This window comes from Camelus ferus, chromosome X (assembly GCF_009834535.1).
Source record: "Camelus ferus isolate YT-003-E chromosome X, BCGSAC_Cfer_1.0, whole genome shotgun sequence".
Taxonomy (NCBI): Eukaryota; Metazoa; Chordata; class Mammalia; order Artiodactyla; family Camelidae; genus Camelus; species Camelus ferus.
In genome coordinates this window covers 44,579,436-44,605,800 of record NC_045732.1, presented here as the reverse complement: position 1 = coordinate 44,605,800, position 26,365 = coordinate 44,579,436, and positions in this window count along the sequence as shown.

Sequence of the window (26,365 nt, the reverse complement as noted above, 5' to 3'; positions counted from 1 at the left end):
ACTATAAATTTATGCATATTATATATAATATACATATGGATATGTATATATGTGTTATATGTATATTAAATAGAACATATATGTATATTGTATGTATATTATATTATTTGTGTATATTATATGTATATTATATAGTATACATATATGATATATATAATGTGTAAATTATATACAATATGCATATATATGATTTTATGTATAGTGATGTGCTTAGAATAGTGCCTAGCATATAGTGTTTTATAAGGCTTAGCTATTATGTATATGGGATCCCATCTTGCCATATTTCTAAAGAGAATCTAGGTATTGGGTTATGTATTCCAAAGAGCCTGTGGAGTCCTGGATGCCCTTTGCTTTAGGATTATCTGGCTCTGTGGCTACTGTTTGTTTAGCTGCATAACTTATGAGAAGTTAAGTTTTCTGGTTGGAAAATGAAACAGATGCCTTATTTTAGCCACATGCAAGTAACTGGTGAGCTATGGGTATTTTCTTTTTATTATAGTTCTGGAAGGTACAGTGTATTTCTACTTACAAACAGTTACCTCCAGTCTGTAAACACTGCTGGAGGGATTTCCAACCCTGGCCCTAGTCAACTTCTTCATAGCTCTTGGGACAAAGGGGTAAGGGTTGAAGTTGTGGAAATTCCACACAAATTGAACTTCCCCCCTTAATTATGCTGGATATAAGGAGATGTAGGGGATCAAAGAAAAGAACCTGATAGTGCAATTATGGGTTCTCTGCAAAGTGTACTTTCACGGAGTCTCACTGGGATAGTTCAAGGCCACTTGTCTGTTAGTTAAAATGAAATCTGGTTTTACGTACTTTCCAAGTTTTCTACGATGATTATCTGATAATTAAGAAAATAGGGTGTTCTATTGAGAGTCTTTCCTTGGATAGAAATACTCATGCCATTCCTTCTCCTGTTATCTTAGGATAGGAATTATGACATATGGAGCTATGGAATTGTTCAGTTTAAGTGTTTTGAGGTCAGGGGTTTGGTGTTGAAGGGAGAAGGGCTTCGTAATGCCAGGGTCTGGCAATCAAAAGAAAAATGTAATATGAAGGGCACTTCCCTTTGGACATCCATACAAGTGGTGTCTTATAAATAGACAAATATTCACTGAGTTTGTTTTACAAAGATAAAGATGGTTTAAAACAACTAAGATAATGGCAAAATAAAAGTTAATAATGCAATTTAGGAAACTACAGAAAGAAAAAGAAAGATAAGAGTAAGTAAACATGAACTGAGATGCATGCTTCAAAGATAATAAGGCAAATGTGAATACATTTACATACTAGTGTAAAGTAAAAACAGATCAATGGAAAAAGAAAAGCAGTAGTTATAAAATCCAAAGCTTAATATTCTCCTCATCTGCCCCAATCTTTGTTCCTGTCTGTGCACTTTACCTGCGGTTGCTGAACATGTAGATAACTGCCAGATGCCCTTAGGCTCACCCACAGGGGCTCTAGGGAATTTTCCTGCCTAAATAGAGACACCCCTAATGACCACCATCTCCACTAAGAGTTCATCGCCCCAGGCAGCTGACATCTCTCTACCTGGATGTAAAGTACAAATATTGTACTTAAATACCAGTGAGCTTTGTTCCCCTGCAGAGTGCCGAAGTTGAAATAGAGTATCATAAGAAAAGAGTAAAGCCCACTGACAGACTACCTCGAGCCCCGCAGCTGGAAACAAGGGCTTGATAACCCTTTGGGGAGGAAAAAACAAGCCAAGTTGCTTTGTTAGACTATTCAGCATAAATTTTTGTAAGGTTTCTAAGGAGCTACATTTCAATATTAAGATCGCGTTGGGGAGATTTCATATGGGAAGACCTGGACTGTCTACCTCAAACCCTGAATTTCTGAAGAGGTGAACACTCTTTTCTCAAAAGGAAGAGAACAACAGCCAGCATAACGAAGAGGCTGGGGCATGAAACAAAACTCTCCATTTCCAAGTAGGAAATCATATCAACATGCCAACAGAAGGAGAAAAGAAAACGGAAGGAGTAACTGCCTACAATCTGTGAGATCATATTGTTTGCCAGAAACTATGCTAGGCTTCTCATGTATGTTATCATCTGTCAAGTGAGTTAGGTATTATTTTCATCTCCATTTTACAGACAAGGAATCTGAGGCTCCAAAAGGCTAAGTTACTTGCTCATGGTTAAACAGCTAGGAAGATACAACTAGAATCCGAAGCAAGGTCTGATTTCAACACCTGTGCGTTTTCCATTAAACTAAAGCAAAGCAGCCCCACTATCTTATCTAAAGGTGTTAAAAACCTTTATTGTGGTATGGTTCCTGTACAGTAAACTACACATATTTCAAATGTACAATTTGATGAATTTTGATAGATATGTACACCAATGAAACCACCACCACTATCATGATAGCTAACATTTCCATCACTCCCCAAGAGGTGCAATTTTGGAACTCCCAATGTATCCCTTCCCACGCCCTTTACCCCCTGGTAACCATAAGTTTGTTTTATATGTCTGTGAGTCTGTTTCTGTTTTGTAGATAAGTTCATTTGTGTCCCTTTTTTTACATTCCACATATGAGCGATATCATATGGTATTTTTCTTTCTCTTTCTGGCTTACTTCACTTAGAATGATTATCACACATTATCTTTATGGTAGAGTGAAATTCCACTGAGATTATTGTTTAGGCTCTTGATTGGGCAGTAGATTGCTGGTTATTTGGACTGGCTTTGGCATTACACTGCCTGGTTTAAATTATCATCTTGTTACTTACTGGTTATATGACCATAGGAATGTTACCCTACCTCATTGCACCTTAATTTCCTCACCTGTCAAATGTCTCCTAAGGCTGTTGTGGTGAGTAAGAGGCATAATATCTGCAAACATATAATAACTCATACTGGTTATTGTTGCTGTCATCCTGCAAGGCCAGTGAGATCAGGGAACCCAGGGTTATCTAGTTCTGCTATTTACTAGTTCTGGTATTCTGAATTTATCTCTTAACCTTGTTGTTCCTCAGTTTGTTCATCTATAAAATGCAGAGAATAATAATATTTATTTCATAAGGGAGTTTCTGACGATTAAATGAGTTAATACATGTAAAACTCTTAGAATGGTACCTTGCACATAGTAAGCAATTAACACTTATTATTGTTATTTAAATGGAGGATTCATGGATTGCTTAGACTAACAAGGACTTTGGAGATAATTCAGGTGGCTGAATCATTGGGAATTTTATTTAGGAAATAAACATTGCCAGCCTCTCTAAGTAATCATTTGCGGGTAGAGACCCTTCTTCCCACTATGTAGATGACTTATCTCCACCCATCCTGAAGCATACCTCCAATTTGCAGCTAAGTTGGGGGAGTCTCTTGGTTGCCAGATATGTGAGATCTTCTCATGCTCATTTTTTCCATGGGTAGGTAAACGAGACATTCAGTATTGATCTATAGGGCTATATCAGAATTACTCAGTGACTTCCTGATAGATGATTCTAGAAATATTAAGCTAACCAACAGCAACAAAATGGATTTAATAAAAGTAAATCACAATTGGAGAGATTTTACTTTAAAGGAAATAGACAATAACTGAGGACAAACCGTAGCCAAGCCTCTTTTCAAGTGGAGCTGGAGGGTAAAATTTTTCAGTTTTGACAAACACTGTAAATTTGTTCTTTTTTTCCCCTTCATTATCCTGTTGAGTGACCTTGAAGAGAAGATGACAGGCAAAAATGGGAAAAGAGTTGCATGTTATCCTTCCAAGTTTGGATGGTTGAGGAGGGTTTTTGCAAGGAGTGGAAGGGGCAGTGTTGCCTGTGCTATGTAGCCATTCTGCCCCAGATATGGAGTCACAAAGGAGTAAAGGAGAGAAAATCAGACTGCACTGTCAAAGAGAATGCATGAAAAATGAAGAAATGAAGCCTCTTTAGCTCATATACTTAGGTACTCAGACAGACCTGTTTCCACATCTGTAAAAGGAGGTGGTTAGAATCAATCCCTTTGGGTTTCAACACTCTCTGCTCCTGGGAGCATCTTCCCCCCCATCCTGCCACTTGCCAAGTTCAAAGAGTACTATACAATACATGTCAATGCCTGCTACATCACTATGACATAGTGGTTGTATGTGTAGGTTCAAGAGCAAAACTGTCTGCTGCTTACTAACTATAGGCTTTAGGGCACATTATTTAATCTCCATGTGCCTCAGTTTCCTCATCTGTAAAATGGAGATAATAGTATCTATCTTGTAGAGTTATAAGGAATATACGGCAATACATAAAATATGCTTTGGACAGAGCTTGAAATATAGACAAATACTTGATAAATGTTAGCTATTATAAGAGACCTTGCAGGAGTTCCAGCACTGAGTTTATTTTAAGAATTTCCCAAATTCTGACATTTAAGACCGTCTTCCTTTCAGATATAGTAATGGTTCTTAGAGTCTTGTCCCTGAAACTCCTGCATCAGAATCCCTGTTGAGGATTACTTTTAAGCGCACCTCTCTGGACGCTGACTTCCAGTCTTACTGAATTAGAATCTCTGAGTATGGAACCCAGGAAGCTGCATTTTCAACAGTTCCACTGAAATTTGAATACTGCTTCTTTTTCATTTTTGGTAGCTTAATATAGAGTACTAAAAAATGGTGTTGAAGCCCTTCCTGCTAACCTTTAACCTCAGGAAAACCACTTAGGACCTTCTGTCTTTTACTGAAGTATAGTTGATTTACACTGTTTTGTTAGTTTCTGGTGTACAGCAAAGTGATTCAGTTATACATATATATTAATTAAGCAGTCAGGTCTTTTACTGTTGGTATGTGTAAGAATCCATCAGGAGGACTGAACTGGACTGGCTCGGCTCAACCCTGACAGAGTTCTTAAGATTAGTGGATAGTTACTAAAGTACAGCTTATGGTTGGTAGCACCAAAAGTCCAGCAATATTCTTTACACTACTCAATAGGTCATAGAGATGACCACCATGTTAGCATCTTTCTTTACAAAAATTTTCAACAGTTCTTTTGGAGAACTCTCCCCCATGGAAATCCCAACTCTGATTTCCTAATGGGACCATGGAATTCACTGTAAATGTTCTTTAGTTTTAGTGTTACACGTGGAAATTTGTGAGAATTCATCGACCCCATAAAGCAAAGTATATGTGTTTTATACCATCAAGGTTTTGAGGAACAAATATAAATAATACTGATTCTCTAATCAACCACCCTATTCCCACCAGCAGAGAAATCAAATGGCTATGGGTTTACCTTTAACCCATTGGTGAAGATTATTTGAGCCTAACTAGCTCCCTGGCAGACATTTGTTAAATTTAAACTATGTTTATTATTTCATTGCCAGTTTTATGCAAGACCAAATAAAAAGAATGAAGATTTAGCCTAACCATTTACTCGTTATGTAGTCAGAGTCAATGATCCTAGCAGCCATTTGCTTCTGGATGAACCCCATAAATTTGGATCAACATCAGACCTTGGGATTTTATTGGGAGAAAAATAATTGAAAATTGCACCTTGGTATCTCCATAAGGGACAAGAGTTCAGGGCTTTTAGTCTCAAAAGCTCACCCCAAATCTGATGCTTTTCTCAGCAGTCCTAAGGTCTTTATGGAAAGCAGTTCAGTTCTATGATCCTATGGTTATGTCCTGAGCCCTGAGATGATTTCAAGCATGCTGAAATTTCTGAGAAATTCAAAACAGGCCTTACTTTTCCAGGTCTAGTTGTCATCTATCTGAACCCCTGGGGCATCTCTAGAGTAAACAAGTTTCTGATTGAGTCTCAAGGCCCCTGCAAAAATCAATTTGACAGGCCTCACATGTCTAGATTCTTAGAGACTTCCATGATTTTATAACATCTTTTCTTCTACATAGTTTCAAATTGACTGATTTGGCTCCAAGAGCTTTCCACATTTTTATTGTGACTGCCTTTAACATTGGCAGTACATACAGAATTTTATTAAGCATGTGCACTGTATTGGTATAAAAGACACAGTCCTGTTTTCCGGAATTCAGATTCTTAAGAATTACATATACTTGCTTAAGCTCCTACCCCTCCAAATTTCTGTTCCAGGAGACTTTTTGTTACATTGTTTTAAATTTTTATTGGAATTAAAAAAATTTGGGGGGGTTAATTAGGTTTATTTATTTATTTATTTGGTGGAGATGCTGGGGATTGAGCCCAGGACCTCATGCATGCTAGACATGCACTCTACCACTGAGCTATACCCTCCCCCTCTGGAATGGTTTTTGTAACAGTTTTTTTGAGATATGTCACATACCATACAATTCACCCATTTACAGTGAACAGTTCAATGTTTTTCAGTTTTTTCAGAGTTGTACAACCATTGGCACAATCAATTTTAGAATATTTCCATCACCACATAAAAAAAACCCATACCTATTATCAGCCACTCCCCATTTTCCCTACTTTCCAGTTGCTGGAAGTGTCTACTAACCCATTTTCTGTCCTTATTGATTGGCTTATTCTGGATATTTCATATTAGTGAAATCATATGTGGCCTTTTGTAACTGGCTTCTTTCAGTTAGCATAATGTTTTCAAGGTCCAGGCATGTTGTAGTATCTATCAGTATATCATTCATTTTTATGGCAAAATATTTGATTGTATGGATGTACACATTTTATTTAATATTCATCAGTTGAGGAATACATCTTTAGGATACTTTGAATAATGCTGCTATTAACATTTGAGTATAAGTTTTTGTGTGGACATATACTTTTATTTCTCTTGAGTATATACCTAGGACTGGAATTGCTGGACCATATGATAATTATAGATTTAATTTTTTGAGGGACCACCAGACTGCTTTTCCATGTTTGAAAACATGCTAAGTGAAAGAAGTCAGTTAAAAATCCAACCAAAAGGAATACAAAAGACCAGATATCATATGATTTCATTTATGTGAAATGTTCAGAATAGGCAAATTTATAGAGACAGAAAGTCAATTAGTGATGGCCTAAGGCTGATGGGGATGTGGGTTTGGGAGGGTAGGGTTGTGAATAGTCTAAAATTGATAGTCTTGATGGTTGCACACTCTATGTATATACTAAAACCCTGAATTGTACACTTTAAGTCAGTAAATTGTACAGTTTATGAATTATATATCAATAAATCTTTTACAAATAAAAAACCCATTTAGGGATGTGCTAGATGGACCAGGTATTCCCCAAACCAACCAGGAATAGTAATACTGGATTTCTAGCTCTTAGCAGGGCTGCAATGTATGATTTTTCAAACTGTGTACTCTATGACTCCAAGAAACACCATTATATAGACTACAATGTCAATGGTGCCCCTGAAGTCTTGTAGTGCATAAGTATAATATGCACAGCCTTAAGCCTCTGGCTCATAGGAGAAGAATTCTGAAGCTGTTGGTTATGGATGACTAAAGTTCATTCCCAAGGATTTAGAAAGAATCTAGCTTTCAAGGAACGGGTACAAAAGATAATTTTCCTCATACAGTCCTTTAATTCAGCATTCAAGCAAACATTGTGTTCCCCATCTTTTATTCCTTCTATCCAGGTGGATTTTTCCTTCAATTTAAATAACTTACAACTAACACTGTAAATAAGTTTATGCATAATCCTCCACCCTGAACACAATTGTTTTTATATCTCTAGACCTTCTTCCAATTTTTATTCATATGTACACATGCTTTTAAAAAAAATCAAGACAACTTTTTAGAGCAGTTTTAGGTTCACAGCAAGATTGAGGGAAATGAACAGAGATTTCCCATATACCCCCTGCCCCCACACATGCACACCCTCCCCCATTATCATCAGCATCCCCCACCAGAGTGGTACGTTGTTAAAATTGACACATCACAGTCACCCAAATTCTGTAGTTTACATTACGGGTCAGTCTTGGTGCTGTACATTCTATGTGTTTGGACAAATGTTTAAGGATAGGTATCCATCATTACAATATTATACAAAGTATTTTCACTGCCCTAAAAATTCTCTGTGCTTCACCTATTCATTCTTCTCCCACAACCCCTGGAAACCACTGATTTTTTTTAACTTTATCCATAATGTTGCCTTTTCCAGAATGTCATATAGTAGGAATCATACAGTATGTAGCTTTTTCAGATTGGCTTCTTTTACTTAGTAATATACATTCCTCCATGTGTTTTCATGACTTGATCGCTCAAAGCTCATTTATTTTTAGCACTGAATAATAATTGTCTGGATGTACCACAGTTATTTATTCATTCACCTACTGAAGGTCATCTTGGTTGTTTCCAAGTTTTGGCAACTATGAATAAAGCCACTATAAACACCAGTGTGCAGATTTTTGTGTGGACATAAGTTTTCAACTCCTTTGGGTAAATACCAAGGAGTATAATTGTTGGATCCTACAGTAAGAGTATGTTTAGTTCTGTAAGAAACTGCCAAACTGCCTTCCAAAGTGTATCATTTTGCATTCCCACCAGCAATGAATAAGGCTTCCTGTTGCTCCACATCCTCGCGAGCATTTGGTGTTGTCAGTGTTCTGGAGTTTGGCCATTCTAATAGATGTGAAGTGTCTCGTTTTAATTTGCATTTCCCTGATGACATATGATGTGGGACATCTTTCATATGCTTATGTGCCATCTGTATATCTTCTTATGTGAGGTGTCTATTAAGGTCTTTGTCTTTTTTTAATTGTGTTGTTTGTTTTCTTATTGTTTTGTTTTAAGAGTTCTTTGTGTATTTTGAATAACAGTGCTTATTCAGATATGTCTTTTGCAAATATTTTCTCCTAGCCTGTAATTTGTCTTCTCATTATCTTGACATTATCTTTCACAGAGCAGAAGTTTTTGCCATGTCGTCCATCACAAGCAAACACAGGGACCCCATGAGATCTGGAAACAATGTCATGATGTGACAGTAAGATTAGAGAAAGAGCACTGGATAAACAAAGAAAAAGCAGTGACGTTACTGAGCTATCACTGTCTGCCACACCCTTCACATCCATTGACTCTTCAACACAACCCTGTGAGGTGGGTCCTATTTTTTCCACACCTTTTACAAATGAAGAAAATGAATTGTATAGAGGCGAAATAATTTGTCTAAGGTCAAAAGGTAAGTGCAAGAACAGGGATTCAAACCCAGGCTTGACTGACTTCAAAGTCCTACATTTTCTATGGTAGCATTATGATATCATAATTCCGCTCTCATAAGAGTGGCATCCTAATTCTGACCAAGGGGCTTAGAGACCATGAGCAATATCTTTCTCTTAGGGCCTGAAGTTCCTCATCTATATAATGAGGGAGTTGGACATAGAGTTGGGTCTCTAAGTGCCCTTTTTTTCTGATCTCATTTGATTATGACATCATCCTGTGAAAGAAATTGAGCAAATATTATCTCCATTTTATAAATGAAAAAAATTGAAGTTCAGAGAGGTTTTGCATCTTGTGTGCAGTCACATAACGAGTTTCTGGGAGTCAGACTGAACCCATGTTTCTGAATTTCTAGACTGAAGCATCACAGGCTACTGGCCAAGGTCATGTCACACTCTATTTCTTTTTCTCATTATGGGAAAATTCCCTGTCCCCACAAACCAGGGCTCACATTAGTAAAATGTTTGCACACTAGACTTCGATTTGAAATCCTTGCATATTTTCTCTGAATCTGAATAGATCATCAGTTAGAGGTTCGTTCTTGTTCCAGGGATGGAATAACCCATTACTCACACCTTTTTCCAAAGGGTTTTGATGGGAAGAAGTGATATTTAAAATGCAAGATCCTACCATGCATACTAGATCCTGGATGCTATTTGTGCAGTTCCTGAGCTTGCCTGATAATCACAATCCCTGGAGAACTTGTTAAAAACACAGATTCCTATAATCCACTGAGAGCTGCTGATTTGGAATAAGAATATGAATTTTTAATAAGTTCTCACACACAGTGGACCTTCACCATGAGCTAGGGTTGATTTTTAATCAGTATGGCTGACTAGTTGGTTTTTGGCCAGTGTACATTCTGATCGGTCAGAGCACATGCCATACCAGTTGTTAATATTCTGAATACAATCAGCAAGGTAGGGGTCAATATGTTCATTTGACAGAACAGGTACTAAGGTCCTAGGAGGCTCAATAGTTTGCAGAGATGTTAATAAGGTGGGAAGGAGGTAGGTGAAAGTGGCATGTTCATTTTTCTACATGCAGTCACTGTCAAAGAGAGGAGACCACAGAGTGTGCATCAGGATTCTCCAGAGAAGCAGCCAATAGAAAATATATAAAGAGATTTATTTTAAGGAATTGCCTTATGTGGTTATGGGGACTGGCAAATTCAAAATCTATAGGACAACAAGCTAAAAACTCAGACGAGATTTTTATGTTACAGTCTTGAGGCAGAATTCCTTCTTTCCCAGGAAACCTCAGTTTTGCTTTTAAGGCTTGGATCAGGTCCAAGTACATTATTAAGGGTGATTTCTTCCACTTAAAGTCAACTGATTTTACGGGAGAAAGAAGAACAAAGCTGTAGGCTTCTCACTCCTTGATTTCAAACTGTACTGCAAATCTATAGTAATCAAAACAGTGTGGTATTGGCATAAAAACATATAGACCAATAGAGGACCCAGAAATAAACCCATGCATATATGTTTAATTAATTTACAACAAAGGATCCAAGAACATACAATGGAGAAATACAGTCTTTACAATAACTGCGGTTGGGGAAACTGGACGACCACATGCAAAAGAATGAAACTAGACCCCTATCTTACACCATACACAAAAATTAACTAAAAAAAGTCTTTAGATTTGAATGTAAGACCTGAAACTATAAAATTCCTAGAAGAAAACATTGGTGCTAAGCTCCTTGACATTGGTCTTGGTGATGATTTTTTGGATCTCATGCCAAAAGAAAAGGCAACAAAACCAAAATAAACAAGTGTGACTGCATCAAACAGAAAAGCTTTTCCACAGGAAAGGAAATTATTAACAAAATTGAAAGGCAACCTACTAAATGGGAGAAAATATCTGCAAATCGTATATCTGATAAGGGATTAATATCCAAAATATATCAAGAACTTATACAACTCAGTAGGAAAAACAAACAAAAAAATCAATCCAAATGAAAAATCAGCAGAGTACCAGAATAAACATTTTTCCAAATAAGACATACAGATGACCAATAGGTATATAAGAAGATGTTCAATATCACTAACCATCAGGGAAATGCAAATCAAAACCACAATGAGATACCACTTCACATCTGTCAGAATGGCTGCTATCAAAAAGACAAAAAATAACAAGTGTTGGTGAGGATGTGGAGAAAAGGGGACCCTTGTGCACTGTTAGTGGGAAGATAAAAAGGGGAAGGAGTTAGTTCTGTGCTCCCTTCAAGCAGTAAGCGTTACCTTTCTTGATCTTTGAGACAGTACTAGAAGACTTCTCCTGGAGTTCTCTGTCTATCCCGCCATGCCCACTTCTATGTTTCAGGCTATGTTAAGACTGGGGGATACCAAAGATTTAAAAAAATGGTTAAAAAAAGGTAAACTCACTACTGATAAGAGGGTAATTCTACTTCCATATTCTTTCCTTCTCTGTCTTGCTGCTGTTTACTTTTCAGAGACCTCAAATAGCTGCCCGTGCATTCTGTCTGGTTTTATGGTTGTATTCAATGGGACAGACAGCGTGAAGCATGTTCACTCCATCTTACCCATAACCAGAACTCTTGCAATAGATTCTTTAATTCTCTCTCTGCTTCTATTCTAGCCCTTCTTACAAATCATTCTCTACACATCAACTGGAGTGGTCCTTAAAACCTGCAATAAGAGTACCTCACTCCCGATCTGCAAACAGTAACTATTTTATATAAAATAGATTAAATAAACAAGTTTCTTCTGTATAGCACAGGGAACTATATTCAATATCTTGTAGTAACCTATAATGAAAAAGAATATGAAAACAAATATACATATGTATATGTATGACTGAAACATTATGCTGTACACCAGAAGTTGACACATTGTAACTGACTATACTTCAATAAAAAATAAAAATAAAAAATAAAATGTCAGAAAATACAGATTTGGAACAATTTGTTAAAAAAAAAAAAGATTACCTCATTCCCTTGCTTAAAACTGAGTGGGATTCCTGTTTACTTAAAATAAAACTGAATCCTATGAGTTTCTCATTTCTGTGGTATCCTGCTTCTTTTCTATTTAGAGTAGACCTTTCAGTATTTCTTTTAGCATGTGTTTAGTGTTGCTAAACTCTTCTAGTTTTTGCTTGTCTGTGACACAACATTGTAAAATGACTATAACTCAATAAAAAATGTTAAAAAAAACCCAAAAAATAAAAATAAAATAAAACTGAATCCTTATGATGTCCTACAAAACTCTACATGGTCTCACCTTTGCATCTCTCTCCAAAATAACATCATATCCCTCACTTACACCATTCCAGTCCCACACATTTTCTTTGTGTTCTTACTGCATGGTGAAATCAGTTCCTCTTTAGAGATTTGCATTTGTTGTTGTGTTCTTCTGGGATGCTCTTCTCCAATATCTTTGCACGGCTGATCACTTTCATCTTACTTAGGTCTCAGCTCCAATGCCATCCTCTCAGATAGTCCTTTTAGACCATTTAATCTAAAGTAGCCTAACCCTTTGCATCACTTATATTACCTTCAGAGCACTACAGCTTCTTAAAAGAATCTAATACATGTATTTGTTCACTTGTTTATTTTCTGTTTTTCATGGAAATTTCAGTTTTCAGAGGGCAGGAAATTCTCTTAGTCTTCCTTGTTCACCGCTGTATCTCAGTGTACCTAGAATAGCTCTTTATGCAAAGTAGATTCTAAAAATAATTTGTTCAATAAATGAATATCTTTTCTATCTTATTTCTATGCACACATTTTAAAACCATAAAACTTTTTTGTAATGGCTATGTTTAGTAGGGCTTAATATTCTGTTTCATTAAATGTATTTCAACAACATCACCTCAAGAGTTGCTTCATTACACTGGGCGCTTTTGTGTGAAGCAGGGTAACAGTTTGCATTCAGCCATCCTATGATATCCAATTTGCTTTGTGCTGGAATTATAATATTGTCTTTGTTCATCTCATCATCTTCTCATCCTTCTGTTTCTTTTTTGTTTGTTTGTTTCTTTTTTTTCCTGTTTCTTTTAAGATTCTAGATGTCTTTTCATAAAACGTTTCTTCACTGCCATCATGTTTATTAGATGACTTGATTATTTTTTTCCCTACCCCTCAGCAATGTAAGCTTCAGAATTGCTATTTTGTTCACTGCTCCATCCCTAATTTCCAGAATAGGCACTCTATCAATATTTGTTGAATGAATACATCATATTTAATTTCTTCAATTGCCTCATTGGTAAAACAGGGATGGTAATACCTATGTCACTGAATCTTAGGGAGAATGATAGTGCTGTATCAGAATGTGGATGCTAGAGGACATATGAGATGCTATGACTAGCTAAGGGTCTGGGTGCTACACAGCTTCCATGGCAATGCTAATTCAAATCTGTGTTTCAGCAAAATTGCACATTCTAACCTGAAGTCGAATGTTGGCATCATGCTTACATAGTTAAAACGGCAAATGTTAAATCCCAAAGTGTTAGGTTTCAACTCCGTAGAAAGACAGTGAATCCCCTAAAGAATTTTATATGCTGGGAAATGGGGGTGAAATAGATTATGAAACACCTAACTTCTAAAATCAGGGAATTTCAGAACTTAGGCTTGATATAGTGGGCAATGGGAAATTTTTTCAATTTCTGAGCAGGGGGGCCATGTTCTAACAATGGTGCTTGCATATGACTCATTTTCGCTACCAAAGAAGATCCACTGTTCCATGCTGTTGATTTTGATGGTGATTTTGGTCTGGTAAATCACCAGAAGAGTAGGTCCTTTGTGGGGCCTTCAGTATTGGCAAAACCTTCCCAGCAGCAGTGTTTGAGGGGAGTGGAAGAGAGTACCTATGAGGGACTTTTTTGTAGCTGTGTTTTTTGTTCAAATTTAGAATATTTTGTTATGTTTCCTGGTATGTAAAATGCCAGCAATTTAAAGGTGGTAGGTGTTCTCAGTCCCCTCCCCTGCATACATATTCCTTGAGGCTACCTCAGCTTGGGTAGCTCTTTGCTTTTCACTCAATAATTACCTTTCTCAGTATGTTGTAGAGAGCTTGGAAAGTACTGATGTCTCATTCGGTGATTCATCCTATTTATTGCCTAATTTAGAAGGACAGTGAAAGCACTCATAATTACTTTGTGATTTTCCACATTGACAGCTTAGCTAAGATATGGCAAGTCCCAAAGTAATTCAAAATACTTTCAAGTTTTCTGCAGCCTGGCAGAGTGCGTGCCTACAAAGAGAGAACATTACAGGGATCCAACCTTAACACTAGACTCTCCAACAGTCTCTGCTGTCATTCCTCTCCCAAGCTAAAAGCCATAAGGAGACTTCCTTCATCTTCTGCCTCCATTTGAATTGACTTGTTAGTAAGACGGCCGCCTTATGTGTAAGGTCTAGATGATCTCATCTTTTTTATTGAAGTATAGTCGGTTTACAATGTTGTGTTAATTTCTGGTGTACAGCATAGTGGTTCAGATATATAGATATATATAGGTTACTACATCATTATAGGTTACTACAAGATATTGAATGTAGTTCCCTGTGCAATACGGTATGATCTTGTTGCTTATCTATTATATGTATATTAGTATCTGCAAATCTTGAACTCCCAATTTATCCCTTCCCACCCTCTTTACACCCTGGTAACCATAAGTTTGTTTTCTGTGCCTGTGAGTCTGTTTGTGTTTTGTAAATAATTTCATTTGTGTCCTTTTTTTCAGATTCCACATGTAAGTGGCATTATATGGCATTCTTCTTTCTTTTTCTGGCTTACTCCACTTAGTATGATAATCTCCAGGTCCATCCATGTTACTGTAAATAGCATTTTTATGGCTGAGTAATATTCCATTATATAAATATACCACAACTTCTTTATCCAGTCATCTATGGATGGATATTTAGGTTATTTCCATGTATTAGCTATTGTATATAGTGCTGCTGTGAACATTGGCATGCATGTGTCTTTTTGAATTATATTTTTCTCTAGATATATGCCCAGGAGTGGGATTACTGGATCCTATGGTAAGTTTACTTTTAGTTTTTAAAGGAAACTCCATACTGTTCTCATACATGACTCCTCTTTTGAAATGCAAACTCTGTATAAGCTAGGAGTTAAGCCATTTGAAGCCAGGGTTATCTTGGGATGCATTCACGTGGGAGAGTGAACAAAACATGGGCTCAAAGGCCCACATATCTGGGTTTGAGTCCCTGCTCTACTGGTTAGCAACTGTATGGCTTTGGGAAAGTCCCTTTAACTCTTTGGGCTTCAGTTTCCTGAGGACAGTGTTGCTTGATTCCTAGGGCTTTGGTAAGGAGAGAAACAGAGAAGAGAGGAGAAGGCCAGTTTATATGGGTAACTATTGTGTGGCCAGCTTTGAAGTCTCCAGAATTTCTCTGTAAGAGGTTGGTAATGGAGTGAAAAGAGCAGAAGAGGGTAATCACAGGCAAGGGGACTTGCTTATTCTGTTTTAATGTGGCATCATACTGTTTTTACTCATGTGGTATATTTATTGGGGGTAGCTAATGCTGATGTGGAAGAGAGGGGCTAAAGCCCTCCAAGTTGGAGGTGCTGTCACTGGAGCTCAAGAACAAGCCAATATTAAAAGAGGTCTTGACTACAAATTTGCTGACTTCACATTATTGTAGAGGGCTCTACCTAGGATGCTGCTGCTGCTACTGGTGCTCATAATAAAAGCAACAACAACAGCAGCAACAACAGTAACAAAAAAAAACCAGCTAACATTTATACAGTAATTATTATGTGAATGGTATTGTTCTGAGCACCTTATATACATTAATTCGATCTCATCCTCACAAAACCCCTAAGAGTTAAACACAATTGTTATCTACATCGTACAGATGAGGAAGCTGTTGGATGACAGAAATAAGACAAAGATAGGAAATCTCTTATTTTTTAGGTCATTTCAAGGCAGGACTCTGAGCCCTCTCCTTCCTTCTAACCTCAGTAGTTGCCCTTCTAGGAACAGAGTAAGCATGGTCCAATCTAATAGGCACTGTATTTTAAATCTGGCTGAGTCACTGAATCTGGAGGTTCTAACCCTGATTAGAAATTTGGTGAGGTAGGTAGCAGATTTTTGTCTTTGGGAATCAAACCCATGCTGTCCCAAAGCTTTCCACTCCCCAGACACCCCATGATGGTTAATTTTATGTATTAACTTGGCTACACTATGGTGGCCAGTTTGTCAAACACTAGTCTAAATGTTGTTGTAAAGTTATTTTGTAGATGTGACTAAAATTTACAATTGTTGAATTTTTATACAATTTTAAAATTTATTTTGATTTCTTTTTTTAACATTTTTTATTGATTTATAATCATTTTACAATGTTGTGTCAAATTCCAGTGTTCAGCACAATTTTTCAGTCATTCATGGACATATACACACTCATTGTCAAATTATTTTCTCTCTGAATTATCATAACATTTTGTGTATATTTCCCTGTGCTATACAGTGTAATCTTGTTTATGTATTCTACAATTTTGAAATCCCAGTCTATCCCTTCCCACCCTCCACCCCCCTGGTAACCACAAGTCTGTATTCTCTGTCTGTGAGTCTAATTCTGTCCTGTTTTTATGCTTCGTTTTTGTTTGTTTGTTTGTTTTTGTTTTTGTTTTTTAGATTCCACATATGAGCGATCTCATATGGTATTTTTCTTTCTCTTTCTGGCTTACTCCACTTAGAATGACATTCTCCAGGAGCATCCATGTTGCTGCAAATGGCATTATGTTGTCGGTTTTTATGGCTGAGTAGTATTCCATTGTATAAATATACCACCACTTCTTTATCCAGTCACCTGTTGATGGACATTTAGGCTGTTTCCATGTTTTGGCTATTGTAAATAGTGCTGCTATGAACATTGGGGTGCAGGTGTCATCCTGAAGTAGATTTCCTTCTGGATACAAGCCCAGGAGTGGGATTCCTGGGTCATATGGTAAGTCTATTCCTAGTCTTTTGAGGAATCTCCACACTGTTTTCCATAGTGGCTGCACCAAACTGCATTCCCACCAGCAGTGTAGGAGGGTTCCCCTTTCTCCACAGCCTCTCCAGCATTTATCACTTGTGGACTTCTTGATGATGGCCTTTCTGACTGGTGTGAGGTGATACCTCATTGTAGTTTTGATTTGCATTTCTCTGATAATTAGTGATATTGAGCATTTTTTCATGTGCCTTTTGATCATTTGTATGTCTTCCTTGGAGAATTGCTTGTTTAGGTCTTCTGCCCATTTTTGGATTGGGTTGTTTATTTTTTTCTTATTGAGTCGTATGAGCTGCTTATATATTCTGGAGATCAAGCCTTTGTCGGTTTCATCATTTGCAAAAATTTTCTCCCATTCCGTAGGTTTTCTTCTTGTTTTACTTCTGGTTTCCTTTGCTGTGCAGAAGCTTGTAAGTTTCATTAGGTCCCATTTGTTTATTCTTGCTTTTATTTCTTCTAGGAGAAAATTTTTTAAATGTATGTCAGATAATGTTTTGCCTATGTTTTCTTCTAGGAGGTTTATTGTATCTTGTCTTATGTTTAAGTCTTTAATCCATTTTGAGTTGATTTTTGTATATGGTGTAAGGGAGTGTTCTAGCTTCATTGTTTTACATGCTGCTGTCCAGTTTTCCGAACACCATTTGCTGAAGAGACTGTCTTTATTCCATTGTATATTCTTGCCTCCTTTGTCGAAGATGAGTTGACCAAAAGTTTGTGGGTTCATTTCTGGGCTCTCTATTCTGTTCCATTGGTCTATATGTCTGTTTTAGTACCAATACCATGCTGTCTTGATGACTGTAGCTCTATAGTATTGTCTGAAGTCTGGGAGAGTTATTCCTCCAGCCTCTTTCTTTCTCTTCAGTAATACTTTGGCAATTCTAGGTCTTTGATGGTTCCATATAAATTTTATTATGATTTGTTCTAGTTCTGTGAAATATGTCCTGGGTAATTTGATAGGGATTGCATTAAATCTGTAGATTGCCTTGGGCAGTGTGACCATTTTAACAATATTGATTCTTCCAATCCAAGAGCATGGAATATCTTTCCATTTTTTAAAGTCTTCTTTAATTTCCTTTATCAATGTTTTATAGTTTTCTGTGTATAATTCTTTCACCTCCTTGGTTAGATTTATTCCCAGATATTTTATTACTTTGAGTGCTATTTTAAAGGGGATTGTTTCGGCTTCACCGGGGAATTCTACGAAACATACAAAGAAGAACTCATACCAGTCCTTCTCAAACTCTTCCAGAAGATTGAAAAGGAGGGAATACTCCCAAACGCATTCTATGAAGCCACCATCACCCTGATACCAAAACAAGGCAAAGACACTACAAAAAAAGAGAATTATAGGCCAATATCACTGATGAACATAGACGCCAAAATCCTCACCAAAATTTTAGCAAATACAATCCAACAACACATAAAAAAGATTATACATCATAACCAAGTGGGGTTCATCCCAGGGACACAAGGCTGGTTCAACATACGCAAATCAATCAATGTAATACATCACATCAACAAGAGAAAGGACAAAAACCACATGATCATCTCAATCGATGCAGAAAAAGCATTTGATAAAATTCAACACCCATTTATGATAAAAACTCTTGCCAAAGTGGGTATAGAGGGAACATATCTCAACATAATAAAAGCTATATATGACAAACCTACAGCCAGCATAGTATTCAATGGTGAAAAACTCAAAAGCTTCCCACTAAAATCTGGGACAAGACAAGGATGCCCACTATCACCACTCCTATTCAACATAGTCCTGGAAGTCCTAGCCACAGCAGTCAGGCAAGAGAAAGAAATAAAAGGGATCCAAATTGGAAAAGAAGAGGTAAAAGTGTCATTGTATGCTGATGACATGTTACTATATATAGAAAACCCTAAAAGGTCCACACAAAAGCTACTAGAGCTGATTGAAGAATTCAGCAAGGTAGCAGGTTACAAAATTAATGTTCAAAAATCAGTTGCATTTCTTTACACTAACGATAAATCAACAGAAAAAGAAAGTATTTTCATTTCTTTACTGAGGTATAATTGACATATAGTATTATATTAGTTTCGAGTGTACAACATGATTCAATGTTTGTGTACAATGCAAAATGCTAACCACAATAAGTGTAGTTAACATTCACCAGCGTACATAGTTACAATTTTTTTTCTTGTTTTATTTCTTATGATGAGGACTTTTAAGATCTACTTGTAGCAACTTTCAACTATCCAACACAGTATTATTAACCATCATTACTATGCTTCTGACACCCCCTCACCCATTCTATCCATTTCCCTGCCAACCCAGCAACCACCAATCTGTTCTCTGTAACTATGAGCTTAAGTTTTGTTTTTGTTTGTTTCGTATTGTTCTTAGATTCCACATACAAGTGAGATCATATGGTATTTGTCTTTCTCTGTCTGACTTATTTCACTTAGCATAATGCCCTCAAGGTCCATTCATGTTGTTATAAATGGCAAAATTTCATTCTTTCTTATGACTGAATAATATTCCATTGTATATATATACCACATCTTCTTTATCCATCCATTCGTTGATGAACACTTAGCTTTTACTTGCAGTATTTGGTTTCACATTCTGCCGTCTACCTCAAGACAATCCCAATGGGTTTGCCATGAAGGATTCTGTAGACTCCTGGCCATCTGGAGATGACTGGCAGACTCATGCCATCTAATGGCTTTGCCACAGCCTCACTTATAGCTTCAAAAACATTATGTTCAGTTGGGTAAGGATCTTTAAAAAAGGAAAAAGAAGAAAGTAGACTCAATCTACTGTTCACCTCCCATCTCACCTACTTCCTAAGCCTTAGCACTGTGAAGTTCTATCAGATTTACCAGCTGAGATGCCATCAGCAGTAGTACAGCAAAATGTTTCATAATTCCAGTAAGGTACATCATGTATGGAGTGCCAGAAAAGAATACTGGCAGATTTCAGCTGGATTTCTGTCATTTTGGTGAGAAGTAGTACAGTTACACTAAGCTTCCGTATGCTCTGTAGCCCATCCCCCTACACCCACTCTTGAGATTGCTCCTCCTACCTAAAAGACATTGTTCAAGCATTTGATATGTTTCTGGTGTGTGGAAATACTTTTGCCTCTACCTCTCTGACCCCAAACTCCCTCCCATCTTGCTTTCTCTGATACTTTTCTGTCGGCACTCCCAAGGCCAGATAAAAAGCACTAGGTTTAAGGTCAGTTTTCTCCTTGCTGAACACAAAAGCATGCAAATGCACAAAGATGAGAAAGTGATCAAACCATTTGATTCCCCTGTGTAGGGAGACGCTATCTTCCTCCTCATTAAATCTACTTGAAAATAAATTCTAGCAATGAACTCTACTTGTAAATGAAATCGCATATAGGATAGACAGATGGATAGTTGGATGGCTGGATGGATGGATGGGTAGAGATCTATATATGTGGATGGTGGGGTGCATGTGTATGTATGCAGATAAGCATGTAAGTATATAAACACTCTTTTTTCTAAGTCACTTAAAATTTTATAGAATGATGAGAAATAGCCTATTTACTGGAGAACTTCATGTCTGTTGAACAAATGAATGAGTAGAGAAGACATGGCTCTATGGATTTCTGAGACAAGTGATAGTGAAATGGGGCTAACAGGAGAGCACCTCACGAACAATGGAGCAAGGACCTCCAAAAATCCGCTGAATAACATCAGTAAGAACACTGGCAAAAAAAATAGACAAAATCAAAATTCTTAGAATTCTGAAACTAACCAAAGGCTCGCAGCAATCCAAAAAGCATTTATTCAAGAAAAATGACAACCTCTGTGGGAATAGTGAGCTCTGTGACATTTTTACTTGTCCTATTCTAATCCCCCTCTCCTCAGATCTACAGTAGCCTTAAAAAGTAACAGCCTGACAACACCCATAGTTATGAAAATCAGCAGCTTAGCAGCCACTGGAGGGGGCAAACCAGATTTGACATCCCCCACAAGCCCCATTTCCAGAGAATTGTCACAATTTGACCTGCCTGGCAGTTCTTGGAAACACCCACTCACATGATTCATCTTTATTTGCCCTGGCTCAGAGCTCACTCCATGCAGAAAGCCTTTTTTGTTTTAATAGACTTTCCTTTTTAAGAGCAGTTTTGGATTTAGAGAAAAACTGAGGAGAAAGTGACAGAGTTTCCATATGGAACTCTGTCTCTTTCTCCACCCCCCACCACCTTCCACTGTTTCCCCCTATTATTAATATATTGTATTAGTGTAGTACATTTGTTACAACCGAGGAACCAATATTGACACATTATTTTCAACTAAAGTCCATAGTTTACAAAAGAGTTTACTCTTTCAGCTGTATATTGCATGGGTTTTGATAAATACATAATGCCATGTATCTACCATTACAGCATCATACAGAAGAGTTTCACTGTTCTAACAATCCCCTGTGTTTCATGTATTCATCCACCCTTCCCTTCTGAACCAGTGACAATCACCAATATTTTTACTATCCCTATAGTTTTGCCTTTTCCTGAATGTCATATGGATGGAATCATATAGTATGTAGCCTTTCACACTGGCTTCTTCCACTTAGCAATATGCATTTAAGGTTCCTCCATGTCTTTTCATGGCTTCATAGCTCATTTATTTTTATTGCTGAATGATATTCCATTGTGTACATGTACCAGTTTATTTATTCCATTTACCTGTTAAAGGATGTCTTGGTTGCTTCCAAGTTTTGGCAATTGAGAATAAAGCTGCTATAAACATTTGTGTGTAGGTTTTGGTGTGGACATAACTTTTCAACTCATTTTAATAATTAACAAGGAATGTGGTTGCTGGATTGTATGGTGAGACTACATTTAGCTTTGCAAGAAACTGTCAGACTGTTTTCCAAAGCAACTATACCATTTTGCATTCCAACCAGCAATTGTTGCTATCAGCATTTTGGGTTTTAACCATTCTAATAGGTGTGTGGTTGTATCTCATTTTAATGACATATGATGTGGAATGTCTCTTTATATGCTTATTTGCCATGTATATGCCTTCTTTGTGAGGTTTCTGTTCATATATTTTGCCCATTTTTAATTAGGTTGTTTTCTTATTGTTGGATTTTAAGAGTTATTAGTAAGTTTTGAATACAAGTCCTTTATCTAATACATGTTTTGAAAATATTTCCTTCCAGTCTGTGGCTTATCTTTACATTCTCTTAACATCGCCTTATGGAGCGCAGAATGTTTAATTTTGATGAAGGCCAACTTATCAATTTTTTCCTTCTTAGACCATGCTTTTGTTGTTATATCTAAGAAGTCATCATCAGGGCATCAGACAGATTTGAGTTAGGATCGAACTACCCACTCAATTGCTATGCTTAGTGACTTTGGGCAAGTCTCCAGAAACCTTCACTTCCACAAATGTAAAATGAGATGCTACTTGTTCAAGCCAAGATGAAATAAAATGATGCATGAAAAGCTCTTTTAAAAAGAAAATATATATATATAGGAAAAAATGTCATTACCAAAGCAATGTTTACCTGTGTTTCTTCTAGGAGTTTGAAAGTTTGTGTTTAACATTTATGTCTATGATCCATTTCCAATTAATGTTTGTGACAGGTAGAAGGTCTCTGTCCAGATTCATTTTTTGCATGTGTCTCTCCAGTTATTCCAGCACCATGTGTTGAAAAGATTATTCTTTATCCATTTAATTGCCTTTGCAGCTTTGTCAAGGATTAGTTGACTATATTTGTGTGGGTCTATTTTGGGGCTTTCTATTCTATTCCATTAATCTATTTGTTTATTGTTTCATTAATAGCATGCTGTGTTGATTACCATAGCATTAAAGTAAGTACTGAAGCCAGGCATCTATGCAAAACCACAGCTAACAAATCTATTGTTAAAAGACTGAATGCTTTCCCCCTGAAATCAGGAAGAAGAATGTCTGCTCTCACTACTTCTATTCAACATTGTATTGGAGGTTCTAGACAGGGTAATTTGGCAAGGAAAAAAGAAGGTATCCAGACTGAAAGAAGTAAAACTATATATGTATTCATAGATGACATGAACTTGTGTATAGGAAATTCTAAGAAATCCATACAAACTATTACAGCTAATAAATGGGTTCAGCAAGGTTACAGGGTACTAGTTCAATATACAAAATAAATTATATTTCTATACAACTAGCAATTAATGGTCTGAAAATTTAGGGGAAAAGTTAATAATAGCATCAAAAAGAATAGAAAAACTTAGGAGTGAATTTAAAGTACAAGACATATACTGGAAAATAACAAAACTGTTGAAAAAATTAAAGAAGTCCTAAATAAATGGAAAGACATCTCAGTTTTACAGATCAGAAAACAATAATGTTAAGATGGCAATGCTACCCAAACTTATCCACAGATTCAGTTCAATCCCTAATCAAAAAAACCCAGCTGATATTTTTTTCAGAAATTGAAAAAGTGATTCTAAAATTCATATGGGAATACAAGTGACCCAGAATAGCCTAAACAATCTTGGTAAAGAAGAAAATATTTGGGGGAAATGACATTTCCCAATTTCAAAATTTACACAAAGCTCTAGTTATCAAGACAGTGTTGTCCTGGCATAAGAGACATATGGCTCAATGAAACAAAATTGAAAGTCTAGAAATAAACCCTTATACTTATGGTCAGTTTTCCACAAGGGCACAAGACAATTCAATGGGAAAAAATTAGTCTTTTCAACAAATGATGCTGTGACAACTGGATGTCAACACGTAAATGAATGAAATTAGACTTTTACGTCACACGATAGGCAAAAATTAACTAAAATGGATTAAATGTCTAAATGTTACAGCTGAAACTATAAAACAATTGGAAAAAGACATAGGTGTAAATTCTTACAACCTTGGATTATTCAGTGATTTTTAGATGACACCACAAGCACAAGCAACAAAAGATAAAAATAGATAAATTTGATTTCTTCCAAATTAAAAACTTCTGTGTTGAAAAGGACACCATCAAGAAAGTTAAAAAACAACCCACAGAATCAGAAAAAGTATTTGCAAATCTTATATCTGATAAGGAATTAACATCCAGAACACATAAAGAACTTTAACAACTCAACAATATGAGCAAACCCAATTAAAAACTGGGCAAATACTTGAAAGGACATTTATCTAAAGAAGATATGCAAGCTGCAAATAAGCACATGAAAAGATGCCCAACATCATGCGTCATGGGGAAATGCAATCCAAACCACAATGAAATACCACTTCACCACCACTAGTATGGCCAAAATAAAAAAAAAGTAGACAATAACAAGTGTTGGTGAGGATGTAGAGAAATTGAAACCCTCAAACATTTCTGGTACAGCCACTTGGGAAAACAGTTTAACAGTTCCTCAAAATGTTCAACAGAGTTACCATATGATTCAGCACTGCTACTCCTAAGTATATATGTAAGAGGATTGAAACTTCCACGCAAAAACTTCCATATGAACATTCACATCACCATTATTCATAATAGCCAAAGAACAGAAACAACTCAAAGCCCATTAACTGATGAATGGATAAATAAAATGTGGTATATTCTACAATGGAATTTTATCCAGAAAAAAAAAAAAAAGGAATGAACAACACAGATGAACCTTGAAAGCATAATGCTAAGTTGAAGATGGTCACAAGAAGCCAAATGTTGCATGATTTGACTTATATAAACATCCATAATCTATAGAAAAAAAATTAGATTAATAGTTGCCAGGGACTGGGTTAAGGGGAACGGACTTTAACTGCTAACTCTGGCCATAGGGTTTCTTTTTGTGGAGAAATCAATTGTAGTGATTTTTGCACAACTCTGCGTATACTAAAAATCACTCAATTGAACACCTCAAATGGTGGCTTTTACGGTATGCAAATTATATCTCAATAAACCAGTTGTTATTTTAAATGGGGCTAATACCTCCTGCTTTATGGTGCTGTGGGGAGAATTAACTGAAGACCTTTGAAAACCTTTACAAAATTATTTGGTGAAACTAAAGATAAATTTTACCTGCTTCCTAACTTTGCCCAGAATTGGACATAATAAACTCCCACAGTAAATGCAACAGAGCTCCAGGGTCAGAAGCAAGCTTAAATGCCTGTTCCTTTTGCACCCATATATTGATTGAAGTTCTGGCCTATTCACTGGAGGAACTGGGGACAAGGTAGACTTTGCTTCCTGCTTTCCCTTTCTGGGCCAAGTAACTATTTCTTCCCACCCATCCAGGCAGACAAACCCCCATCCACTAGCAAGCATACACCCTCCTCCACTAGCAAGCATATCTCCTTTCTCCCAGAGGAAGGTTTGAGGTATAGATCTCTTACTTAGGACTCGAGAAAAAGTGCTGAGCTAAAGCAATATTTCAAAAGAAAAGAATCCATGACATCAGCCACAGCTGACCCCATCCTACCCGTGTTTCCCTCAGGTATTCTGACAACTCAGGGCTTAATGGATAATGGGGCCAATTAATCCCAAGCCCTCCATACACAGATTAAGTTTCAGACATATCCAGGACTCACAAGGCCAGGAGACCATGATTTTCTGAAAATGCCAAAGAACACTGGGATGCTGAATTCAGAATCTAGTCCTGTGACCAAGATCTGTAGGCAGGACTGTTGGATATTTGTGCCTACCCCAGGTAAACTGGGGAAATGACTGGCCTGGAAGCCCACATTTACTCTCCCATGTCACCTTGCAGCATACGTAACGATTCCACAAACTGCCTTATTCAAGAGCACAGCCATCACATTCTATTGTAATTTGAATCATGATTTTGAAATAATCGGGCACCAAAATTAATCTTATTTTATACACAAAGTATATCTTGTGTCACATTTATTCCAATGGAAAATAATTGCAATATGTGAACACTGAAATATTCCATGTCAGGAAGAAGGCATCCCTCACCAAAAAAAAGTGTGATTGGCTTATGTTTGTATCCATCAAGGACCTTCTATGTGCCAGGCTCCAATAATATGGCAATGGGTAAAACAGTTGAAAACTCTCAAAAGGAGCTCCATCTTTTGGCAACAAAGATAATCACACTAGAGTGTGTTAAAGGAATGCAAATAATACTGTGAGCACAGAGGGATGGCACCTGCCTGAGTCTGGGGTATCGCGGGGGTGTTGAGACGCAGAGAAATGCATAAGCTGATTCCTAAAGATACAGTCAAGAAGGTAGATGGACAAAAGGATGTTAAGGAGTAGCTCCTTAGGCAGAATAAAAATTTGTATATTTACAGACATGTAGACTATTTAGTTTAGCTGGAACCAATTATTGAGAAGGGAGGGGTAAAAAT